Source organism: Xyrauchen texanus, chromosome 23, assembly GCF_025860055.1.
Source record: "Xyrauchen texanus isolate HMW12.3.18 chromosome 23, RBS_HiC_50CHRs, whole genome shotgun sequence".
NCBI lineage: Eukaryota > Metazoa > Chordata > Actinopteri > Cypriniformes > Catostomidae > Xyrauchen > Xyrauchen texanus.
This window is the reverse complement of record NC_068298.1, coordinates 1,340,208-1,350,207: the sequence shown is the minus strand read 5'-3', so window position 1 is coordinate 1,350,207 and position 10,000 is coordinate 1,340,208. Positions and strand designations below refer to the sequence as shown.

The 10,000-nt window shown below is 44.6% G+C and overlaps 1 protein-coding gene across 1 annotated transcript in view; it reads right to left on the bottom strand.

Moving 5' to 3' along the window:
• LOC127663146 (macrophage mannose receptor 1-like) overlaps window positions 1-10,000 on the bottom strand; it is a 26,524-nt gene that overhangs the window by 3,777 nt on the left and 12,747 nt on the right. The gene's annotated exons all lie outside the window — the stretch shown is intronic.

Genomic DNA, 10,000 nt, shown 5'->3' with positions numbered 1-10,000 from the left:
ATCCTCCTCTTCCTACCCTGAACCCGGTTTCCAAGCCTCCCACGCCCAAGTCTGCTCCACGCCATGTCAGAGCCACGCCCAAGTCTGCTCCATCCCATGTCACAGCCAAGCCAGAGTCTGCTCCATGTCATGCCACGTCCACGCCAGAGTCCGCTCCACGTCATGTCACAACCACGCCCGAGTCCGCTCCACGTCATGTCACAACCACACCCCAGTCTGCTCCATGTCATGCCACGTCCACGCCTGAGTCTGCTCCATTTCAAGTCACAAACACGCATGAGTCTGCTCCATGTCACGTCCCGGCCACATCCAAGTCTGCTGCACGCCACGTCACAACCACGCCCGAGTCTGCTCCACATCACAACCACGCCTGAGTCTGCTGCACGCCATGTCACAACCACGCCCGAGTCTGCTCCACATCACAACCACGCCTGAGTCTGCTCCACACCACATCACAACCACGCCTGAGTCTGCTCCACGCCACATCACAACCACGCCTGAGTCTGCGCCACGCCACAACCACGCCTGAGTCTGCTCCACGCCAGGTCACAACCACGCCTGAGTCTGCTCCACGCCAGGTCACAACCACGCCCGAGTCTGATCCATGCCACGTCACAACCACGCCTGAGTCTGCTCCACGCCACGTCACAACCACGCCTGAGTCTGCTCCACGCCACGTCACAACCACGCCTGAGTCTGCTCCACGCCACGTCACAACCACGCCTGAGTCTGCTCCACGCCACGTCACAACCACGCCTGAGTCTGCTCCACGCCACGTCACAACCAGGCCCGAGTCTGCTCCACGCCACGTCACAACCACGCCTGAGTCTGCTCCACGCCAGGTCACAACCACGCCTGAGTCTGCTCCACGCCAGGTCACAACCACGCCCGTGTCTGCTCCACGCCACGTCACAACCACGCCCGAGTCTGCTCCACGCCACGTCACAACCACGCCTGAGTCTGCTCCACGCCACGTCACAACCAGGCCTGAGTCTGCTCCACGCCACGTCACAACCAGGCCTGAGTCTGCTCCACTCCACGTCACAACCACGCCTGAGTCTGCTCCACGCCATGTCACAACCACGCCCGAGTCTGATCCACGCCACATCACAACCACGCCTGTGTCTGCTCCACGCCACGTCACAACCACGCCCGAGTCTGATCCATGCCACGTCACAACCACGCCCGAGTCTGATCCATGCCACGTCACAACCACGCCTGAGTCTGCTCCACTCCACGTCACAACCACGCCTGAGTCTGCTCCACGCCATGTCACAACCACGCCCGAGTCTGCTCCACGCCACGTCACAACCACGCCTGAGTCTGCTCCACGCCATGTCACAACCACGCCCGAGTCTGCTCCACGCCATGTCACAACCAGGCCTGAGTCTGCTCCACGCCATGTCACAACCACGCCTGAGTCTGCTCCACATCACAACCACGCCTGAGTCTGCTCCATCATATGCAAATTCTGTTCTCTAATTTTTCATTGGCTTTTTCTCATATTCGGAGGTAGCCGAGGCTCTCGAAAGAAGCCCCTAGTGTGTCCTCTAGTGTCACTACAATCGACACAATGTCCAGTGAGTGACAGATGGAGAACAATAACGGCAATATAAAAAACGCAAAACGAGAATTTAATAATAATGATGAAATAAAAAGCCTAAGAAAGCAGCAGCACACACATACTTACAGATACAATCTTTGGGAATCTTGAAGCTGCGACACTGTTATAAAATACTCTGAAGTCATTAATATTAGTAAACATGTAAGAATGACATTGCGATCGGTACACATTTGATCCATTAAAGCAGGACAGAAAATATTCCCACGCATTACAGCAGGTAAACAACGTCTCCAAACAGTTAAAAACCATGAGGAGCGATTTCACGCCGCTGCTGGAAACCTGTTGCACTCGCTTCCTGCTTCTCCAACACTCGCGCCACAGCCGCACCATCTTCCTGAGCTTACAGACATGATGGAAACACGCAAGGACGAATGACGTATGCCTGCTATTTCATACCTAATCCGTCCCGACAGCTTTAAATAAAGATCTCTGTTGTAGGCGTACCGTAGTGAATCAGGGTAAGGCAAAAACATGTGCATTAATGACATTTTGTTCATTTCCAACAAATGTTTTTTACATAGTGCAGCTTTAATTCAGACCAGTCAAAAGACCAAAACAAGGAATGCAAACAAGTCTCAAACTCGTGGACAACAGTCCCTCACATACAAAAAGAATAAAGAAACAAAATGATGTTCTAAAGGAAAGTGTTGATGTGTCAGATTTACATTTATGCAATTGGCAGATGCGTTTATCCAAAGCTGTGAGAAAGGACTACCCTGTTTTGTCTGAGAAGGAAATAAAGTGTCTTTTACCATTTGCCACAACCTACTTGTGTGAAGCTGGATTTTCAGCACTGAAAGTACTTCAGTCCAAGCACCGGGCCCGTCTGGAGGTCGAAAGTGACATGCGCCTGGCTCTCACTAAAATGAAACCACGCATTGACAAACTGTGTAGAAGCCACCAGTCTCATCCATCCCATTAGAACATCTTGAATCAGTGAATGTTGTGTTGCTTAGTTTGATTCACATGTGTGAATATGCAAATGCTGCCCTTCAGGTTTAACCTTTCATCTGCCAGTGCATTAATACTGTGAACAAATGTACCTTGTTCAGTTAATGTATATATGTTTTCATTGTTCAGAAATACAAAAAAAAACTACAGAAGCTACATATAATTGTTAATTGTGAGATATTTGCTTATCAAAAGAACACAATGCTTCGATTCTAATGAACAAATGTAGCGATTGACTTCAACGATGTACAGACATTTCTTGTGTCCCTAAACTTGTTCAGCTGATTTTCCATGGCAACATAGAATGTCAACTCAAGTTAGTTTCATTTACACCGATCTAACTTTATATGCAACTGACTGAAAAAGTTGAGACCAAAATTTTAGAAAACACATTTATGTAACCAGGCTTTCGGTATCAATATCCATCATTTTTTAATCAGTTTTACCTTTCATGACATGTTTGGCTCACTTCTGGAGAACATTTTTGTCATTAAAATATTGCAAAGGAAACACATTTCCTGATATCAAGAGTTTGTGTGTTTGTGTGAACACTTATAATAATGATTTGAGTGACACACACACACACACACACACACACACACACACACACACACACAGCTGTGCTGCTTTAAGAATGACTGAAGGATGTCTGTTTGTGTTGTTGTAAAAAATTATTAACCAGCCATTATCACTGCGTAAGAGACACTCTGATTCAAACAGTCTTTTAAATGATTTATTCTTGCAAGAAGGACCCGGTCATTACACAGGAGTTAATCTGTGCCGTGAGTGGGACCCAGAAAGGGAGGGCTGACTTGTATTTTATACTCTTTTATCCCAAGGTTTCTCAACAGAAGCAGATCGTCCCCTTCTGCATCCCTCAGACACAGAGGCATTCCCCTGCACTGTATACACACGCACACACTAACACTGTATACACTAACACTGTATACACACACACACACACTAACACTGTATACACACGCACACACACACACACACACACACTAACACTGTATACACTAACACTGTATACACACACACACACTAACACTGTATACACCCGCACACACTAACACTGTATACACACACACACACACTAACACTGTATACACCCGCACACACTAACACTGTATACACACACACACACACACTAACACTGTATACACACACACACACACACTAACACTGTATACACACACACACACACTAACACTGTATACACACACACACACACACTAACACTGTATACACACACACACACACTAACACTGTATACACACAGACTGTATACACACGCACACACTAACACTGTATACACCCGCACACACTAACACTGTATACACACACACACACACACTAACACTGTATACACACAGACTGTATACACACGCACACACTAACACTGTATATACACACACACACACAGAGACTGTATACACACACACTGTATACACACGCACACACAGACTGTATACACACACACTGTATACACACGCACACACTAACACTGTATACACACACACTGTATACACTAACACTGTATACACACGCACACTCTAACACTGTATACACTAACACTGTATACACACGCACACACTAACACTGTATACACACGCACACACTAACACTGTATACACACGCACACACTAACACTGTATACACACACACACACACAGACTGTATACACACGCACACACTAACACTGTATACACTAACACTGTATACACACGCACACACTAACACTGTATACACACACACACACACACACACAGACTGTATACACACACACTGTATACACACGCACACTAACACTGTATACACTAACACTGTATACACACGCACACACTAACACTGTATACACTAACACTGTATACACACGCACACACTAACACTGTATACACACACACACACACACACACACACACTAACACTGTATACACACAGACTGTATACACACGCACACACTAACATTGTATACACACACAGACTGTATACACACGCACACACTAACACTGTATATACACACACTGTATACACTAACACTGTATACACACTAACACTGTATACACACTAACACTGTATACACACTAACACTGTATACACTAACACTGTATACACTAACACTGTATACACACACGCACACAGACTGTATACACACACACTGTATACACACACACTGTATACACACACACTGTATACACACTCTAACACTGTATACACTAACACTGTATACACAAGCGCACACACTGACACTGTATACACAAGCGCACACACTGACACTGTATACACTAACACTGTATAAACACAAGCACACACTAACACTGTATACACTAACACTGTATACACAAGCACACACTAACACTGTATACACTAACATTGTACACACAAGCGCACACACTGACACTGTATACACAAGCGCACACACTGACACTGTATACACTAACACTGTATACACAAGCGCACACACTGACACTGTATACACGAACACTGTATAAACACAAGCACACACTAACACTGTATACACTAACACTGTATACACAAGCGCACACACTGACACTGTATACACTAACACTGTATAAACACAAGCACACACTGACACTGTATACACTAACACTGTATACACAAGCGCACACACTGACACTGTATACACTAACACTGTATAAACACAAGCACACACTAACACTGTATACACTAACACTGTATACACAAGCACACACTAACACTGTATACACTAACTTTGTACACACATGCGCACACACTGACACTGTATACACAAGCGCACACACTGACACTGTATACACTAACACTGTATACACAAGCGCACACACTGACACTGTATACACGAACACTGTATACACAAGCGCACACACTGACACTGTATACACTAACACTGTATACACAAGCGCACACACTGACACTGTATACACTAACACTGTATACACAAGCGCACACACTGACACTGTATACACAAGCGCACACACTAACACTGTATACACTAACACTGTATACACAAGCACACACACTGACACTGTATACACAAGCGCACACACTGACACTGTATACACAAGCGCACACACTGACACTGTATACACACGCGCACACACTAACACTGTATAAACACAAGCACACACTAACACTGTGTACACACACACATTAACACTGTATACACACACACTGTATACACATGCACACACTAACACTATACACACACACTGTATACACTAACACTGTATACATACGCACACTCTAACACTGTATACACACGCGCACACAAACACTGCATACACTAACACTGTATACACACGCACACACTGACACTGTATACACACATGCACACACTGACACTGTATACACACATGCACACACTGACACTGTATACACACACATACACTAACACTGTATACACACACATACACTAACACTGTATACACACAGACTGTATACACACGCACACACTAACACTGTATACACACACAGACTGTATACACTAACACTGTATACACACACGCACACACTAACACTGTATACACGCACACACACACACACACACACTAACACTGTATACAGCCGGTTCTGGTGACCTCAGGATAGGAGTCCCGAGGTTGAGACAGGGAAATAAGCATAGGGTAGGGTAAGCGTAGATGCCATTAAATTTATTGCAGAGTTAGAGATCATGCTCAATGTTTCTGGTTTCTGGTTCCGGCAGACCCAACTAAAGCAGCCTAATTGTGGGTTGGAGGATAAATTAGGTGTATGCCTGGCTAAATAGAGTCTTTAGTCTAGACTTAAACTGAGAGAGTGTGTCTGCATCTCGAACAGTGTTTGGGAGACTATTCCATAGTTTAGGAGCCAATCAGGAAATGTATCTTCCTTCTTTAGTGGATTTTGATATTCTAGGAACAATTAACAGGCCAGAATTTTGTGATCGTAATGAACGTGATGGAATATAGCGTGACAGAAGATCACTTAAGTACTGCGGAGACCATTCAAAGCTTTGTATGTAGTTACAGAATATTATAATTAATACGGAATTTAACAGGTAGCCAATGTAACGATGATAAAATGATCATAAAATGATCATATTTCTTGGTTCTCGTCAGCACTCTGGCTGCTGCATTTTGAACCAATTGAAGTTTATTTATTGATCTTGCTGGACATCCTCCCAGTAATGCATTACAATAATCTAGTCTTGAGGTCATGAACGCATGAATTAGTGTTTCAGCATCAGCAACAGAGAGCATGTGCCGTAATTGAGCAATATTTCTGAGGTGTAAGAATGCTGTTCTACAAACATTGGTAATGTGATTTTCAAAGGACAGATTGGTATCAAATATAACACCTAATTATTCACTGTTGAAGATGATGTAACAGAACATCCATCCAGAGTCAAATTATATTTTAGCGGCTTATTTTTCGAGGTTTATGGTCCAATAATTAGAACCTCTGTTTTGTCAGAATTGAGTAGAAGGAAATTTCTGGGCATCCAATCTTTTATTTCATTGATACACTGATAATTTTGAGAAATGTGAAATCTCATCAGGTTTTGAAGAAATATAAAGTTGTGTATCATCAGCATAGCAGTGGAAACTTATTCCACGATTCCTGATAATATCTCCTAGGGGAAGCATATACATGGAGAAAAGCAGAGGCCCTAAAACTGATCCCTGTGGCACTCCATACTTTACTTTTGTTTGGTTTGACAATTCCTCATTTACATAGACGTAGTGTTCTGCTAAATATGACCTAAACCATGCTAATGCAACTCCACAAATGCAACATAATTCTCCAGCCTATTCAAGAGAATGTCGTGATCTATCGTGTCGAATGCAGCACTAAGATCTAAAAGGACTAGAAGAGAAATGCAGCCGCGATCAGATGATAAGAGTCATGTGTAACTCTGATAAGTACAGTCTCTGTACTGTGATGAGGCCTAAATCCTGACTGAAATTCTTCATATATACTATTTCTCTGTAGAAATGAACATATTTGGGTGGATACTACCTTTTCTAGTATTTTTTACATAAACGGGAGATTTGAAATCGGTCTATAATTAGCCAGTTCTCCAGGATCAAGTTTCTTAATAAGCGGTTTGATAACTGCCATTTTAAAGTTTCTTGGGACATGTCCTAAGCATAACGAGGAGTTAATGATATTAAGAAGAGGTTCTGAGATTACAGGAGATACCTCTTTTAAGAGCTTAGTTGGTATAGGATCTAACAAACATGTTGTGGCTTTTGATGTTTCGATAAGTTTTGTTAGCTCTTCATGACCTATGATAGCGAAGGATTGAAGTTGCTTGTGAGGAAAATTATTAGACACTGTTTTCTGAGGTGCTATGACAGACGATTGCATAATTCTAATTTTATTTCTGATTATTTCAATTTCATCTGTCCAATTTAGCCACAGTACTGAATAAACATCTAGGATTGTTGTGGTTATTTTCTATGAGTTTACTCAAATATGCTGACCTGGCAGCTTTTAGTGCCTGTCTGTAGCTTCAGACACTATCCTTCCATGCACAACAAAATACTTCTAGTTTAGTATTTTTCCACATGCGCTCCATTTTCCGAGCAGCTCTATTGAGAGCATGAGTGTGATCATTGTACCATGGTGCAGGGCTTATTTCTTTAATTGAAGTGGGGCAACAATATCAAGTATGCTAGAGAAGACTGCATTTAAATTGACACATACACACACTAACACACACACACACACACACACACACACACACACACACACACACACACATTCTCACACTCAATCACTCACACACTCACTCACACACTTACACACTCACTCACACTCAGTCAGACACACACACACACACTCACACACACACTCACACACTCAGTCAGACACACACTGATCCCCTGTGAGTGTTCACAGTTTAGTTTGGGTCTAATGAGCGGCAGTGGTGTGGAAATGAAGGAATTTTCAAGAGCTGCAGCTGTAAGACGCTTGTGTCGGAGTTTCTGGGATTCAACGTTTGGCTGGTTTAACTTCAACAGTTCGTTGATCCCGCTGTTCTGCAGACAACAAAGCATTTTCCTCCATTGACCGCCAAAGCAGTGGCACAATAAAACAGGACGGGGCCATGAACTTCCCAATATAACTATAAAGATGATCAGTGGGAGAAAATGTCTCTTCAGGAAAACTCTTCCAGACAAAGATTACACAATATCCAACAGGAATTAAACAAGAATAACTCCACTTTATCCTGCAGGATCTTATTATGTTCAGGAATGTTTGAGTAGGGAATATCCAGCAGTGGTTGGTTTAATAAATGGTTACGGTTAACCGGACCTGTGCCGACACGAGTACAAGACAAGAGTCTGTAATTATAACAGGAAGTAGAACAATTCTGATCCGCTCAGGTGAAAGAACAACTGGAGATGATGAGGGGGTTTCCTGTGTGTGTTTGTGTGTGTGTGTGAGTGAGTGAGTGATAGTGTGTGAGTGAGTGTGAGTGTGTGTGTGTGTGTGTGTGAGAATGAGAGAGTGTGTGTTTGTCCCAAGGGTGAGGATTCAGTCTACTGGCTCTGCCCTCGGGGTTCCTCCAGAAACAACAAGCCGCCGCCACGTGGAATGTTCGAACACTCACAGCGGAGAAGAGGCTGCCACTCCTCTGTCGGGAGCTGGACCGGTACCGCCTGGATCTCTGTGGTGTTCAGGAGGTCTGGTGGACCGGCTCTGTCTCTTGACACTATGAGGGGTGGACTGTCCTCAACTCTGGGCAGGAGACTGCCAAACAACAGGGAGTGGCTCTTTTTCTGAACAAAAGAATGAAGGCAGCGTGGGAGCGTGGCGGTGAGGTGTGGGAAGCTGTGAGCCCCAGGTTACTTTGGGTTCGCCTTCCCATCAACCAGAGGCGAGGAGTGGTGGTCATGGTTACTTATGCCCCCACCGAAGATGAACATCCGTGGAGGGATGCGGGAAAGGCCGATGAGTCAGATGCCTTCTAGGACCTCCTGTCACAGGTGTTGGCTAAAGTGGCCCCTTGGGACAGAATCATCATGTTGGGTGATTTCAATACCGAGTTAGTCAGGATGCTAGCACCTGGTCAGGAGTGATTGGAAGACATGGGCCAGACCTGCTCAATAACAACGGTAAGAGGCTGCTAGATTTTTGTGCCCTTTTAAAACCCATTGTACCTGGTCTAGGCTAGCTAATGAAAGTTGCAGTCGAGAATTTCAGCATCGCTTGCAGCTGGGGTTGGCATCATCCCCCACTCCTCTGGATGTCGAGGGGAAATGGGAAAGGTTTAGGGCTGTGGCTCATGTAACTGCAATGGCAGTTTTGGGCACACGGTCCAGACCTCCTCAGAGACCCTGGCTGATGGAGGAGATGTTCAGGCTGGCTGAGAAAAAGCGACAGGCCCACTCTCATCGTCTACAGCATCCCACGTCAGAGAATGAGGAGGCTTAC